General features: G+C 48.6%; 1 protein-coding gene across 1 annotated transcript in view; it reads right to left on the bottom strand.

Moving 5' to 3' along the window:
- MYH9 (myosin heavy chain 9) overlaps positions 1–2,281 on the bottom strand; it is an 81,939-nt gene extending 79,658 nt beyond the window's left edge. Inside the window, exon 1 of the mRNA XM_027874234.1 lies at positions 2,175–2,281. The gene's annotated coding sequence lies outside the window, so the exon portion shown is untranslated. The remainder of the gene's footprint in view (positions 1–2,174) is intronic.
- Between the last annotated feature and the right edge of the window lie 14,665 nt (positions 2,282–16,946).

Genomic DNA, 16,946 nt, shown 5'->3' with positions numbered 1-16,946 from the left:
CATGAAGCTTCTCCAACTATGTGCCAGCCACTGATCAAGGTGTTAGGCTGGTGTTAGATGGCCTCTGGAGGCTCCCTAGATCTAGAATTCCAAGTCTGACTACACAGATAGGAATCACAGAAAGGATCTGAAGCCTGGTCCTCTAACCAGCCTGTGAGCTACCTGAGATCAAGGACTGTCCTATACAGCCCACAGCAGGCAAGCAAGAATATATTAAAAAAAAAAAATCTGATTCTCTATTTAAGAAAAAAAAGTGACATGAAGCAAGTAACTGCTCCAGCCTCCCAGAAAATCAAACTTAGCCACATTGTTACCTGATGAACAAGCTGAGGTATCTACTTTCAACAGTAACTGATGAGTCCTGCAACTTTCAAAGCCAGGAAAAGATGTCAATGAGAACCTAGAAGAAAGAGAGTGCGTGCAGGGGACAGACAGCTGTGTTTCTCTGCGGGAACCATGTGCTCCAAAATTCGAACTTCCCGGGCTCACTCTAGCCTGGCTGATGTGACTTTTTCTAGTGTCACACTCTATGGGAACTAACCAGACCTCCCATGGCACCCTTCTCGGCTCCTGAGATCTAAAAAAATAGATCCCACTTGCCTATCCTGCATGGCCTTTTTCTACCCCAGAAAAAACCCAACAGCAGGGCTAAGGGACCCTTCCTTTCCCTGGGCTTTCCTTCCTTCCCCTTCCAGGGGCTTCTGGCCTATGGAGGACCTGCCCTCAAACCCCACAGGGTGTGGCCCAGGAGGGGAAGGGGAAGGGGGAGGGGGAGGGGGAAGGCAATCAGGAAAAAGCCCCAAACATTTGCACAAACAGGAAGGAGGAAACTCAGGTCTGCCCAAGAGAGCTGAGCCACAAAAGATGGGTGGGCTCCTCCGCAGGGCAAGGCGATCAGAAAGGGAGCACAAAGTTGCGGGCTGCACCTCGCTCACAGCAAGTTGGGGCAAGGTAAGGAAGGCTCACAGGCAGAAAGTCCAAAGCAATCCAGTGCCAGCTCTTTACCCCTACTGGCTCTCCTCGCCCAAGTCAAGGGTCTGAGGGCAGAGGAGGCACCCAAGGAGACGACGTCCCAGCCAGGGGCTCCAGGCCGCCCGGGCTCCCACTCCCTTCCTTGGCCCAACTACACCCACCCCCTCCACCCTCCCTTTCTCGGCTCCACGGAACAGAGCCAAGCGAATGAGGAAGTCGTGATGGGAGGGCGGAAACCAGGGCTGAGCTCAGAGCAATGTCTGCAGCAGGACTGTCTGCCTCTGACTCAGGAGCTGACCCTGACAGCTGCCAAACGGTCTCCGGGCTGCCCGTTACCTCCGAGAGAGGCGGGCAAACTTCCGAAAGTGCCCCGGCCTGAGCCAGCTCCCAGGGAGGGGTCAACGAGTCCGGCCAACTTCGGGGAACCCGGGGCGACACAAGGGGGAGGGGGAGGGGCAGCTGCAGGAAACTGAGTCACCGAAGGCCCACGGGATGGAGCGGAGAGGGAGGGGGAGGCGAATGTCAACAGAGTGTAAGCTCCTGGAGGGCAGCCACTGGGTCTTTGTCTTTTGCCTAGGACCGGGGCTGGAGGTGCTTAATAAATGCTCCTTCAATTGAATGGGAGAGGAGAAGGAAGGAGTAGAAGAGGAGAGAAAGAAGGGGAAGGCAGAAAGGGGGAGAGGAGAGAAAAGGGGGAGACAGACGGGGAGCACGTAAAGAAGGGGAGACGGAAAGGGGGAAGGGGGTCACATACAAGACAGAAAGGGGGAGACAAAAAGGGGGAAAGGGGAGGAGAGGGGGCCATGGGGCAGAAAGAGGATGACGTCGGAGGGGCTCCAGCCCGCGGGGCGCCCCCCACCCACGAGGTGCCCGCTTCGCCCAGCGTCCGCCCCCACTCCAGCCCCGCACCCCAAATTCCAACAACTCCAAAGGCACCCCAAGCCTCCCGGCAGCGCCTCCTTCAGGCGCCAGAGCCCCCGAGGCGGCCGTGCCTGCCCTCGGGCAGCTTCCCCGGGCGCGGGACCCCGGGAAGGCAGAGTTCCCCGGCCGCCCGCCCGCGCCCGTTTCCGGGCCCGTCGAGGCTGCGAACCAAGCGGCCGCTGCACTCTGCGTGCCTCGTCGCCGCCCGCCCCGCTCTCGGGCGCACCCCCCGCGGCGCGCGCAGGAGCCGCCGCTGGACCCGGAGGACGCGGCGAGCTCACCTGAGCCGCGTCTGATCCCTCGAGCGGACGTCCGGCCGCTTCCGTGCGCCGACTCCGGCTTGCCACCTGCGCTCGGGCTGACGGAACGAAGGCGAGCTGGAAGGACCGGAAGGCGGGCGGGAGGGAGGGAGCGAGCGAGGCCGGCAGCGCCAGCCAGCCAGCAGGTCAGGGTCGCTCTGCCTTGTGCCCCGGCCGGCCTGCCCAGGAACGGCAGTGATCTGCGAGCCGCGCCTCGCCTCACCGCGCCCAGCCCCGCCCAGCCCCGCCTTCCAGCCGCTCCCGCCCAATGCGCGGCTCCCCGCGCGGCCTGAGGCCCGCCCCCGGGGCATCCGCACCCAATTGCAGCCCGCTGACGTGCCGACGGACGGCCATGTCGGCCCATGGAGAGCCGAGGGGGCGGGACAAGTGAAGCTAAAGGAATGGGCTTTTCCCTAGCAGCGTTCGCTTCTTCCCTCCCCCCCAGCCGCCTCGCCCTCCCAGGCCCCGCCCCCTTGCTTCAACTCGCCCAGTCGAGACCCGCTTTTGCGTTTGATGGATAGACCACTCGACCCATGGAAAGCCGAGTGGGCGGAGGGAGAGGCGTTGGAAGCCAAAAGGACCGGGCTTTTCCTGCAACCCATCCCTCTCCCTTCACCCTCCCTGCGGCTTAGGCGGGAGCCCCGCCCCTCTAGCGGCTCTCCAACGGACCGCCGGGTTTGAGGACGGTGATTGGCAGGAGGAAGAGCCAACCAGAAGGCCGAAGTTGGGACGGTGGAGCCGGCAGCTCGGGCTAGGATTCCCGGCTTTTGGATGGGGCGAGGCCGGTGAAGGGAGGAGCAGGAGCTCGGGGCGGGCTTTATGGTTCTGGCCGAGAGAGAGGGGCGTATGGGGCGTGATCCCCGCAGCAGAATTTCTAGCTCTTCCCTCCTGCCCTTTGCAAGTTCAAGGTCGATTGTGCCCATTTTACAGAAACTGAAACCGACGCCCCGAGAGAGGGGGTGTGACAGACAGGGCCACGCACCCAACCGGGCCGAGCCAGGATTGGACTCGGAACCGAAGTCCTCCAGCTCCCAATCCAGGGCTCTTCCCCACCACGTCCCTCCGCCTCGAGCCCCAAACGAGCCTCTGGGAACATGACGTCACCTTGGGGTGCACGGAGAAAATGCAAAACGCCGCCCTGCCTCCCCGGAGGAAACCTGCCTGCCCACCCCGCCCTTCTCCTGGGCTCCCATTGTCCCAGGGAAAAGGTGGCCCTCCTCCCAGCCGGGTTAACCTGTGCCCTTGATCCCATCCCCCTCGGGCTCCTCGGCCGGCCCGGCGCTGGTTCACCGGCCCTGCCCAGCCCCTCCCGTGGCTGCACCCCAGGAGCTGTCCCGGCCCTGTCCGCTCTGTTCCATCGACGGCCCCCAAACTCTCCCCTCCGGGGCCCCAGACCCAGAACTTCCTCCATCTAACCTGCCACCCCAATCTGGCCCTTTCCACCCTTCCAGCCGCCCTTCTCTCCAAGCCCACAGCCACCCCCACCATAATCCAGGCAGTCATCACCTCTCACCCGACTGTCCGCAGCCGGCCTCCACAGAACTGCCTGTGTAAAGGGAGCATGTCTCCCCTTCTACTCAGCCCCCCATTACATCTAGGATAAAACGCGAATTATTCAGGGGAGGTAGCCCCGAAAGAAAGCTCTCCAAAACCTGGCCCCTTCCTATCTTTCCTGTCTTTACACGTATCTGCACTCTACGATCTAACCATACACACGCTTAGTGTTCATTTTGGATCATACGGGGTGTCCCAAAAGTCTTAACGCTTAAGTCTAAGCCTTAGCAGCTTAGAACCACACTGAGACTTTTTGGGACATCTTACATTCTGCATAAACTTCTCATGTTTTCATCCCCCCCACCCCCATTAGAATTAGGGGCAGCTAGGTGGTACAGTGGATAGAGCACTCAGCCTGGAGTCAGGAAAGTCTGAGTTCAACTAGCTATGTGACCCTGGGCAAGTCACTTAACCCCTGTTTGCCTCAGTTCCTCATCTGTAAAGTGGGGAGACATTGGAGAAGGAAATGGCAAACCACTCCAGTATCTTTGCCAAGAAGATTCTACGAGGTACCGTAGATGCACACAGCACTGATCAACAACAATCAGAATACAAACTCCTCGAGGGCAGGGACTGTTTTAATCCTGTCTTTGGATTCCCTGTTTTTGGATTTGTGCATTATCTGACACATAGTATGTTATTTAATAGATACTTGTTGATTGGTGGGGTGATGGGATAGAAGGGACCTTAGATATACACATATAGGCACTGGGCAGGAGGGGGCAGGAGTCCTCGTCCACCTTCAACCCAATTAATGTAATCTCAGAAGGGGCTAGATAGTTTGACTAAAGAGATCAATCAATCAAAAGTGTGAATTTCATGCCAAGAAATCCTTAATCAATTTAAGAGGCATCAAGTGTTTTGATAATTGGATGATATATCAAAACTGGCTAAATTAATCAGACACACACCTGGAGGGAGGCTATTTGAATAAAACTGCAAGGCAGCTGGGAATTGGTTAGTTTGGTGATGCAGGAGTCCCAGATGAACCCCCTTCTACAGAGGAATTCATTCTAGCTAATAATGATCCTGGAAGGGGCTTGTGAGCAACAGTGCAAGAAACCCTGCCCCTTAGGGTTACCCCTAGAACTCTGAGGTGAGAATAAGAAGCCTTCCAGAGTCCCAGCCAACCACACCAGATGTGAAAGTTAGGAAAGTAAGCTACAGGGAGATCTGCAGTAGATCCAGGGTGATTGGGTGATAGCGGAGGAGACCATAGTAGATGCAGAAATCCAGAAAAGTTTCTTGTCAAAAGTGTCACTTGAGCTGAACCTTGAGGGAAAGCAGGAACTCTGAACAAACCCCTCATTTTAAAGATGATCTTAGGTAATCCCAGAACATTTTCTGGGGGTGTTTACTGAGGGATCTTTACTTATTTTTTTAAAAGATGAGTATTTGGTGACTATTATTAAAGGCTATTACTTTTAGTCATCAAACCAACTAAAGAAACTAAAATTAAAATAAAAATCCCTTTTAAAAATTAGTTACTAAACTTTACACTTAAAAATACAAACTTTTAGAAAGATAGAAAATGTCACTATAGTGGTAACCAGTCATACATAAAGATAAAATCCATGCTCATGACCTTTATTCTTAGACAGTGAGTTCTAGCTACCACATCCCCATTGCCCTCTTGACGATCGTCAGTGATTGGAAAGCCAAGTTTCAGTAGAGTGATGGGGCCAGAAGTCAGACAGAGGGGCGCAGGGTAGGTGGACAACTGGAGTTCCTAAGTGTAGACTATCTGAATTGATCAAAGTGGAGCAGGCAGATGAAGGTGAGAGAGGAAGTGATACCTTGAAAGAAAAGACGGCCATGAGATGAAGAGAAAATGGTGGGGGAGGGGGTTAAATAAATTGAGGGGAATAAACATTGTGAGCCCTCCTCGGGAAATGGAGAGTCAAGGGGCATGATAAGGGTGAAAACCAAGTTAAGGAGGAGCACAGGAGTGGAAAAGATGGGAGGACAGGAGGTTGAAATCAAAAGGGACCATTTCATGGTCCGAGATCTGCGGGGTCAAGTAACAAATGAAAGGATGACACCAATAAAGGAAGAGAAAAAATAACAATTGACATTTATATAATGTGTCAAGGCCTGAAAAGCTCTTAATAGAAATTATATATAGTTATTGTCTATATAGATATCATTTATGGATATGATAGATAATATCTATATAGATATGATCTTTAGGGTATTATAGATAATATCTATATAGATATCTTTGTGGATATTATAGATAATATCCATGTAGATATCTTTATAGATATTATAGATGCTATCTATATGGATATTGTTATATAGATATTATCTTTGTAGATATTATTATATAGATAGATTACAGATATTAGATTCTCAGAACAGCCCTGTGAGGTAGATGCTAGGGTTATTATGACTCCATTTTACAGGTAAGGAAAAAGGAGGCTCCACGAAGTGAAATTTCTTGCCCAGAGTCACACAGCTTATGTGTTAGAGGTAGGATTTGAACCCAGGGCTCTGATGACTTTAAAGCTTCCTCTCTTTCCATGATATCAGGCTGCCATCATGAAAAAGACAGGATGATTACAGAAGCAAGGTGGGGGAGCACAGAAGGAAAGGTGGAAGGAGTAAGAAGCCATGCAGGGATGAGATCAAGGACACAGACCACAAGATTGGAGATCTAGAACCGGAAGGGGGCTTAAAGGTCGTCTAGTTCCAGATGGAAGCAGACTATTTATTATCCTTTTCCTTTGTTGTTTTGTTTTATTGTTTCATTCTTGTGATTCCTCCCATTAGTTCTAATGGCTCTTTACATCATGACTAATGTGAAAACATGCTTAATATGAACGTAGAGCCTATATCAGATTGCATGCCATCTTGGGGAGGGGGGAGGAGAGAGAGGCAGAGAAAATTTAAAACTAAAAATCTTATGGAAGTGAATGTTAAAAACTAAGAATAAATTAATTATCAAAAAAAAAGAAAGAAAGAAAAAATCATCTAGTTCACTTTCCCCTATTGTTCAGGTGAGAAAATTGAGACCCAGGACATAAAGTTAGCTTCGAAGATGAATCAGTCAGCTTTGGCAAGCCACTGGGACTGAAGGAAGTGAGAAGACGGATGCAATTAATGCAGAGCTTTGAATTCTTCTCTGCCTTCTTCACAGGCTCTGCCTGCCACCACCTTCCCTCCCCCCTCCCCAGTGTGGACTTCGCAAAGTTTTTCTGTTTGTTTCTCTCCGGTGGTAGGTGTGCCTTCCCTGGGAATCTTCAAGCAGATGCTGAAAGACCATTGTCTTTAAGTCTAGTATTGAAGGGATTCCTTTTGCTTATGGATCTAATTCCATGGCTGCTAAGGTCTCTTTCAACTTTCAAATTCTGTAACTCTTTATTTCTCTCTGTCTCTCTCTCTTTCTCTGTGTCTTTCTCCCTGCACTCTCTCCCATCTGCTCCCACAATGTCACCTAACACCTCTATGTGCTTGATTCACAAATCTCTATGCTCAGCTTAGACCCACTCATTTTTTCTAGAGTACTTGGGTGTCATCCCAGCGTTTCAAATTCAATGTGCCTAGAATTGACCATATCATCTTCTCTTCCTTCCCCAAACTTGCTCCTCTCTATGACTTCCCTATATCTGCCAAAGGCACCACTATCCTCCCACCCACCTCTTCTGCAGTCCTTGTCACCTCCTTCCTTCCTCATCGCCTCCTTCCTCTCTCAGAGCCCAGGTCTTGGTAGCCTCTAAACTCCTCCACAGATCTACATTTCTTTGCCTTTAACTCTCATGAGAGGGTCTTCTTTCTTCTACTCAACTGTAAGTTCTTTGAGGATGGGAACCCCAACTCATTAACATCTGGGTCCCCAAAAAGGGGACTTAGGATAGTATCTTCACCATATTTATGATTTACCATATTATTTGATGTCATGAATAAATAAAGTTGTCATAATAAGGGAGACAATATATCAAGAGGAAAAGAACACTGGAGTTAGGAGTCTAGACATCTGGAACCTAGCCCCAGCCTTCCCTCTTTCCCTTCTTGTGTGTCTTGAATCCTTTGGGTTGTCATTTTGGTGAAGGCTGTGGACCCCTCTCAGAATCATGATTTCAAATGCATAAAATAAATCACATAGGATTATACAGGGAAACAATTATAGTGAGATAGTTATCAAAAAAAAATTTTTAAACAAGTTTACAGACCCCAGGTTAAGAAGCCTTGCACTAGATTCAGGTTAGACAATGAGATCGAAGAATCTTGGAGCTGAAGGGGCCCTTTCATCTATTTCAGTATATGGGATCATCTAAAGTTAGTCCAACTCCTGTGGCTGGAGAAGCTACAGAAAAGGCAGGTGACTGTCCCAAGGCTTTGTTTTGGATGTTTTCTGTCTAGATCTGGGATTTCATTTCTGTGGATTTTCACTGAGGAAACTCTCTGATCCACGCAGATCTGTAAGAGTTCCATAAATTGCAGTTTTAGAGAATTACCTGGGGCATGCAGCTGCTATATGTCAAAGGCAGGACCTGAACTCAGACCTTCCAGTAAAGAGACATTTATGAATCACATCCCTATGCCAGGCATTGTGCTAAGTGCCAGAGATACAAAGAAAAGCAAAAGACAATCGGTACTCTATTTTCTATCCTACATTGCATCTTAGTTCAAAGTTACCCGACTGGTAAGTGGGATAGCCAGCACTCGATCTGAGACTATAATGCAGAGTTTATGATCCTAGCACCCTGGGCTTCATATTGTTCCTTCCTTCTGAGCGGCACCAAATTTCAGCCATTTCTGACTGTCACAGGCAAATGGTGCTGATAACTACCATAGCCATGAACAAATAGCTTGTTGAGTGTAACCAAAGGGAAATGGGCCAACGTGGACAAGGAGTCCATACTTTGATGAGGGGAAGCCACAAAGAGTGGCCCTGGGAGGGAAAGATCCTTTGGTCTTTGTCCCAGGACGGAGTCGGAGTTGGGGCAGCTTCAGGCGATCATGAAGTTTAAGGTGGGGTGTGGAGCAGAGGTCCTTGGGCAAACATGGCTAAGGTTGCATAGGATATCTTTGACCCTAGATACAGGTGCACGGAAGGGCAAGCGAAGCCAAGGGACTGGGGAAGCTCCCATCTTGCCCAAGAGAAGCACTCACTCCCATCTTTGAGACATTTAACTAAAGGAAATTGTAACCCAACCGCAGAGTGTTCTTGGTGAAGATAGGGAGGTGTGGGCAAATGTGATGAAAGAGACTCATAGCTAAGTGTCCCCAGTGTCAACAGATGGCCAAAATATTATGATAGTGATGACAAGAAGGAAATGGGAAAGGCAGAACCAAGGACAGAAGCGTTCCTGTCATGGGGTGTTGCAGAAGATTAGACTTCGTCTGGCTGGGCCATTGTTCAATGTGGAGAAAGAGGTGCATGCTGCACTATACCAGTCCATTTTCTGTAGGCCATAAGTCAGAGGTGTCTCTGGTCCAAAGGTCCAGGGTTATACGGGGTGATGGGGAGACAGGTTGGCGTAATGGAAAGAGGCCTAGATTTGGAGATAGAAGACCCAAGTTTGAAACCTGACTGCCACTTACTAGTGTGTGGTTTGGGATGAGGCTTATCTCCTCTCCGGGCCTCAGTTTCCCCCTCTGGAAAATGAAGGGATTTGGACTCGATGACCTCCTTGATCCCTTTCAGCTCTCAATCCTAGGATCACACTTCTTTTGGTCAAGCCCACGTCCCATCGGACAGAGTCTCAAATCAGAAACTTGTTAATAACCATTTTAACACCAAGACCCAGAGTTCCTCCTGAACTTCAAGTACCACTGCTCCAGGCCCACCTTAAATTTCATGATCACTTGAAGCCACCCCAGCTCTCAGACCTCTGACTATGAAGTGGTCCTGTCTGTTCTCTCCTTTTCCCTTCCTCACTCCCTCACTCCCCTCTGTCCCTTGACCCTTCCTTATTATTCTGGTTTATCACCCTGAGATATTTCTAAAGTGCTTAGCACAGTATCTGGCACATAGTAGGTGTTCAATAAATGCTCGTTCTCATGTATAATTGATATTGGATTGTTTAGCTTCTCAATGGGTAGGAGAGAGGCTGGAGGGAGGGAGAGAATTTGGAACTCAAAATCTTGAAAAATGAATGTCGTAAACAAATAAATCATAGTGTTTAAAAAAAAATGAAGAAAGCAGCTAAATAAATCAGCAAATCCTTGTTCCTTGTTCTCTGTTCCCCTGTCAGAGCATTACTTTTCTGTAACTTGGGCCCCAGGGTTAGTCATTTCAACAGAATCTATATTTATTACACACGGTATGGTCTTTCTCGCGTGCCCCGGTAGAATATAAGTTTTCTCAAGAACACAGACTGTTCCACTTTTGTCTTTGTGTCTTCAGCACCTAGCCCAGTGCCTGGCACAAAGTAGGGACTTAATAAATGCCTTCTGATTGAGTCCAGTTGCTACTACCAAGGAATCCCACTCCCCCTTGACCTTCTGATATTCTGGGTTTTCTGTGCGCCAGCCCCAGGGGAGCCCCGTTGTTTGCTTTCTCTGACCCTTTTCCCAGGCCACCTAGCATCACTGACCGAGGTCATCAAACCCCTGCTGACCATGCCCACTGCAAATTCATGCTATTTAACCTCAGCTGGGCCCTCTGTGCTGCTCAGAGATCTTTATTTATCGAGTGTTGACGTCCTATTGAATTCCCCAAGCAGCTGTTGAAACCTATTCCACTGTCCTCCAGCCCCCAGCCCCACCTGCCCCCTTTATTCTCAACAGATGACCTCACCTCCTACTTACAGAGATTAAGGTCGGCCAAGGTGACCCCCTTCAATTTCCCTCCTCTCCACCTCAAATCTCCCCATATCTTCAACCTCCTTCTTTTCCTCCTCCTCCTACTTCCTTCTCCCCCAAGAAAGAAGAGCCTCTCTTTCTTTTCAAGGCTAACCTCCTAACTGGTGCTCTGCAGCTTGACCCTCCCAAAACCTTCTGGATGATACCATCATTCCTAAGATGAGAACTCTAGAGCTGAAAGGGAATTCAGAGGCCATCTCTGGGGAAGCTGGGGAAACTGAGCCCCCAGAATGTTAAGTGACTCACCCAAGGTCACAAAGGTAGTAAGCATCAGAGGCAGAATTTGAATCCAGGTCCTCTAGTTCTAGGGTCAGTGCTCTTCCTACCATACCAGGCTGCCTCAAAGTACCTTCGCTAACCCCCTCACTGTACAGAGGAGTAGCCTAAACCCCCAAAAGGTTCAATGACTTGTCCAAAGTCGCACAGGGTAGTAAATAGCAGAGCTAGGACTCAAACCCAGGTCCCCGACTCCAAATCCATCAGTTATTCCATTGTACCTCAATTCATATTCGTCCCCTCTCCTTTTTGCCCCCTTTTTGCCCTTTCTTTTCTCTCTACCTTTTTCACTCTCTTCTCTCCTTTTCTTTATTCTCTCAGTGTATCTGTCCCTTTCTGCATAGCTCTTTCCATCTCTCTCTCTCCCTACTCCTCCCTCCTCTCCTCTCCTCTCTCTCTCCTCTCTTTTCTCTTTCCTGTCTCTTATCTCTCTCTTCCCTCTCTTCTCTCTTTCCTATCTCTTCCCTAGATGTCTCTCTGTCTCTGTCTCTGTGTCTGTCTCTGTCTCTCTGTCTCTCTCTCTGTCTCTCTCTCTCCTTGGTGAGATGACTGCCTGTCCTTTGACAGGTTGATATTACAGGTATTACTATTCTCCATTCTTCAAATAACAAAACTGAGAATCAGAAGGGTTCAATGACTTGCCCAAGATCATACATCAGTGTCAATGGCAGCATCTGAACCCAGGTAGCAGCCACTTCAATGCTGTCTAGAGGGAATGAATGGGGCTGTTCAGATGACAGAGAAAAGCCCTGGGTGGGGCAAATGAAGGCCACTCTTTTCTCTGCTGTGAGAGGCATAAATTTCGTTTTTCATTCAAATGAAATGAAATTGTTTTTGTTTTCAGAATTGAGAACATCAGGTACTCCCCATGGGTGTCACAAAACCAGACTTGTATCTCCCTGAAGTCCCATTTGAAGGATGATTTCATGACAGTGTCAGCCCCCAGAAAGGGCCCTTAGCTGATAGGAGAAACCCATGTGTCTTCATATAACCTGGTGCCACCAGATGCCAGGAACTGGCCTCTCGAAGCCAAGCCTATCGATTTGTTTTTATTCCTGGAGCAAACACATTAAGCCACAGAGGGCTACATCAGTGCTTTCTATAGGGATGAGGTGTCTGTCATTGGCATCCCTGGAAACCTAGAGTACCTTGCTTAGTTGAGGAGATGATCTGGCCCTTTTAGCCCTGTGGAAGCCATTCAGACAGCTCTAGAGAGCTCTGGGTGACTCACTTGGTCACACTGTTCTGGCTGCAGAGTCCTAGTAAGGAGAAAGACTCAGCAGCTGCCCTTCTATGCGTGGCCCAACACTTTCACTCAGTAACCAATCAGCTTCCTGAGCTCACCAGTAGTCACCAACACCTCCCATCGATGCCTTCATTTTTCCCCACCCCCATTGGCCCACAGCCCTGGCACATGTCAGTACTATTCAAGGGGTAAGCCAGTCCTCAACCAGCTAAGGAATAAGCAGAAAAACAGGAATGGGAATTGGACCTTTGATCTCAATGGCATAGGGAGCTCCCAGGGGAGGAAAGGCCTTCTACCAATATAGGTTGGCACCCTCTTATAAGAGGGTTTTTAGGAGTTTCCTGAAGCATGGAGAGGTTAAGAGTTGCCCAGGTTTACACAGCCAGTAACCAGTGTGTGTGTGTGTGTGTGTGTGTGTGTGTGTGTGTGTGTATGTATGTACATACTGGCAAAGCCCTTTGCTTATATTTCCTCCTTTGTGCCTCAAAACAACCCCCAGCATAGGTACTACAGGGATCATTTTCTCAGCTTTACACAAGGAGACCGGGGCTAAGAAAATCTGATTGACGTGCCCAGCTACTAAGTGGCAGAGCCAGGATTTGCACTCAAGTCTTCCTGTGTCCAAGTCGAGCATTTATCCCATGATGCCAAACTACCAAGAAAAGGAGGAGATCACACTCAGGCCACAGGGGGCCAGCTTCATCGGTCCCTACTACAGAAGTCTGCCTTCATTCACTTCTCCGACTCCATTCCTTTTCCAAGTTCTGGCCTCAAGACTAGTCTCCTCTGGAGGCAATAGAGTATCATGACAAGAGCACTAGCTCTGGTAATGAAGGACCTGGGTTCAAATTCTCCCTCTGATACTTATCAGCTATGGGACCTTAGGCAAGTCATTTCATCTCCATAGGCCTTAGTCTCCTCACCTCTTAAAATGAAGGGTTGGGCCAAGTAATCACCGAGATCCCTTTTGCCTCTAAGTCTACTATCCTATATCCCTACACAAACTAGCTCTCACTGGGCATGTCCCAGAATTCCCAGGTCATTGGGACTACAGAATTAAAGGGTCTCTTCCATCCACCCATCCATCCATCCACCCACCCACCCACCCATCCATCCCTCCATCCACCCATCCATCCCTCCATCCGTACATACATCCATACATCTATCCTCTCCCTCTTTGGTTTCTCTCCTCAGTGATCTCAATTATCCCTCCTCTACACAGTGACCCCCTTGCTCCAACTTCACTTTCCATTAATGAAGAAGGCTCCACAGTGGCTGGGAAGAGACAAATCAGTGGGGGGGATGGGTTGCCTCCTGTCCTTCCTTGGCCCTGAAGACATTCCACAAGGGACTAGAGGCTCTCCGACCAATCTATTTTCCATTAGGTTGCTCCCAGTCTGGGACCAGGACCACATGCCAAGCAATGAGCTCTCCACCCTCAACAAATCGCATTGAATGAGATGAAAAAGCCTTGATTTTACAGAAAAGGAAATGGAGGCTCAGAGGGGTTCATTGGCTTGCCTAGAGTCACACAGCTATTTAGTGTCCTGCACTTAACAAGGTTTTATTTTTTTTTTTAAGCCAGCTGTAGGATTTCTGCAGCTTCTCAGTCCCTTTGCCCAGGGGTGGTCACTCAAAGTCCCCAAATCTTTGATGCTTTGGGATACTGCTCTATTTAGGCCCTGGACAGTGGCTGGGACAAATTGTACAGAGCTTCTCCAGCTGTTTCTGTTTTGGAAGGGACCAGAGGCACATAGTCCCTGGAGGCCCAGGGCTGGTCAGTTTGACCAGGATGGAAATGATGTTAGAAAAGAGCGTCCACTCACTCATGTTTGAAGGAGAACTTTTGCCCTTCGGGGGCCTCTGGATTGCAGTCGATAGATACTCTAAGATACAGAGGAAAATGGAGAAAAAATGTTTACTTCAGAGATGAAAGTACATTGCTAAATGCTAACCACAGAGACTTGTGTACAGAAACCACATGTCTCGGCAATGTTGGGGATGTCACAAGCAAAAACACTTGCTTCTGCCACTGAGCTCCAGGGCCCAGACCTCCTCCTCCATCAGGGGGCTGTCCCTGATGGGGCATCCCCCAGCTTGGGCGGGGCAGGGCACTGCCTTGGCATCCATCACATCCCACACTCCCAGGTGCTGCTAGATTGGAATCAAGTCAGGTTACATCAAAAAACACTTACTAAGAGCTTACTTTGTGTCAGGCCCTGAGCCTACAAGAAAGGCAAAAAAAAAAAAAAAAAAGACTCTGCCCTCGAGATTCACAGTCCAAAAGGAGCCTAAGAGTAGAGAAACTTTAACCCCCCAGTCCCCTGTACCTGGTACAGGGCCTGGAACATAGTAGGCACTCCCCACCCTCCCCAATCCGATTCATGTACTGAATAGTCCAGCCAAAATGGCCTTTTTTTTTAAGATGAATTTTTTATTGATCACCAGCATATCCTGATGTATATATCCTTTCTCTCCCCTACACTCCATCTCCCAACTAGGCGGCATAATGGATAGAGTAGTCTCAAACACTTCCTAGCTGTGTGACCCTGGGCAAGTCACTTAATCTCTCTGGGCCTCAGTTTCCTCAATCTGTAAAATGGGAATAATAATAATAGAGCCTACCTTGTAGGCTTGTTTCAAGGATCAAATAAGATAATATTTACATAGCACTTTGCAAACTTTAAAATGTTTTTATAAATTCTAGCTGTTGTTATTATTATTAATTATTATCTCCTTTGCACAGGCTGTCTGCCCAGGTTTGGAATGCTCCCCTTCCTTCTTTCTTTCTCTTAAAATCCCTAACTCTCTTCCAAAATTCAGCTCAGACATGGCAGTTCCTACAGAAAGCCTTTCCTGGTCCTTTAGATTTCCTGGCATCTTCCCCAACCTCTGCCTCCCAAATTACTTTGTACATATTTTGTATATTCCTACCTAAACTCCTAGAGAGTAGAGATAGTTTAGCTTCCTCTTTGGGACCCCCTTGAGGCAGGGACAACTCTACACCCCTTGCCAGCAGGAAGCAGTTTCAGAAGCCAAGACCTTCGCCCCTTACCCCAAAAGAATTTGGGTCCCATTTGTTTGAGGGAGGAAATGATGGGGATGGGAATCTGAACCTCTAAAAGGAAAAGACTATGACTTTGGGATCTGGACCCCAAAAAGGAAAAGCCCTGGACTTTCCCAAATGGCCAAATCTCTGGAGTTCTCAGCTATGATCCTACCAACTGGCCTTTCATTATAGCCTACACCCAATCTCCCAATTCTCTGTTACCCTTAACCTAGCCTAGCCCTCCATTGTCTCACCTCCCTGTGGCCTCTGGCCACTTCTCACCCTTAATCCTATCTAGGCTCCATGCTCTCTTGGTCACGCGGTCCAGGTCCCCGGCGTTCTGTTACCACATTGTCACCCCAGACTACTTGGTCACTCCTAAATCCCTCCCACAATCTTTTCGTATGTAAGGTCCATCTGGCCTCCATTAAGGGGCTCAGATTCTTGAGATCTGGCCAGCTTGCGTTAGAGATACATATGCTTTGATTCCTTAAGAGTCTGGCCAATATGGCAGATTCTTTAAATCTCACCCACCCCTGATCCATGTTCTAATAAACCTTGTTTTTGACTGGAAAAGAAAAAAGAGAGAGAGTAGAGACTGTTTCATTCTCCATCCTTGCATCACCAATACCGGGCATGTTTCTTAGACACACAATGAGTATTGATTGCTATGTACAAGCTGTCTCAATAGAATGTATGTATGCTCCTTGAGGGCAGGGGCTGTCTTACTTATGTGTTTGTATTCCCAGCACCCAGCCCAGTGCCTGACAACCAGTCAATGCCTCATAAAAGCATGGGGATAGGTAGATAGATTATTTATTGAATGAAAGTGAAATGGGTTACATTGAATTGAAGAGAACTGCTCCAGGTGCTGAAAGTGAAGCAGGAATCTGGGAAGAGAGGTCTTGGCTTTTCTACCTAGAATGGCAACTAGGAATGATTTCACTTGAAGTAAAAACAGTCATGAGGAGGATGAGGTGCTGGAGAGTCTTATCTGATGGGACAAGTAACAGTAAGCAAGTAACAAAGGACAGTCAAGCTGGAGAAGAGAGTCCTGAACTCACCCTGAGGGATGGAGGAAATGGGGGGGAAGGCAGGCTGGGAAAGGAGAACCACTGTGAGGTGAGGCTGGGAGCATTTGTATCATACATCAGCAAAGGTCGGAAGAGGTTTGAGAAGGAGGCAGGCGCATCGTATCCCCTGGATTTTCTTGCCCTGGGACAAACCCCACTTAGCCCATTGCTAGTTACAGGTCTATTCTTACGATGGACATTTGTCATTGATCACAGGATGACAACTCAAGGGGACTTAGGGATCATGTCATCCTGACCCTTCATTGAAAAGACCAATCAATCGATCAAAAAGTATTTATTGAGAATTCACTATGTGCCAGGTTCTGTGCTGGGTGCTAGGCATAGAAAGTAAAAAAGGAAACATTTTCTGCCCTCAAGGAGCTTACTTCTATAAGGGAAAACAGCATGTATAGACTAGGAACTGAGATCCAGATCAGGGAAATGACTTGCCCAAGGTCACACAGATTATATATAATACACACACATATAGATATAAAGAATAGAAACACCCTCTCCCCCCCATCTATTCTGATGACAGCTAGGTATTATAGTAGATAAAGTGCCAGGCCTGGAGTCAGGAAGACCTGAGTTCAAATCCAGCCTCAGACACTTAACTAGCTGTGTGATCCTGGGTAAATCACCTCTCCCTGTATGCCTCAGTTTCCTCATCTGTAAAATGAGCTGGAGAAGGAAATGGCAAACCACTCTGGCATCTTTGCCAAGCATACCCCAAAAGGGCTCTTTTT

This window comes from Vombatus ursinus, unplaced genomic scaffold (assembly GCF_900497805.2).
Source record: "Vombatus ursinus unplaced genomic scaffold, bare-nosed wombat genome assembly UNPS02003292.1, whole genome shotgun sequence".
NCBI lineage: Eukaryota > Metazoa > Chordata > Mammalia > Diprotodontia > Vombatidae > Vombatus > Vombatus ursinus.
This window is presented reverse-complemented; position numbering and strand designations above follow the sequence as displayed.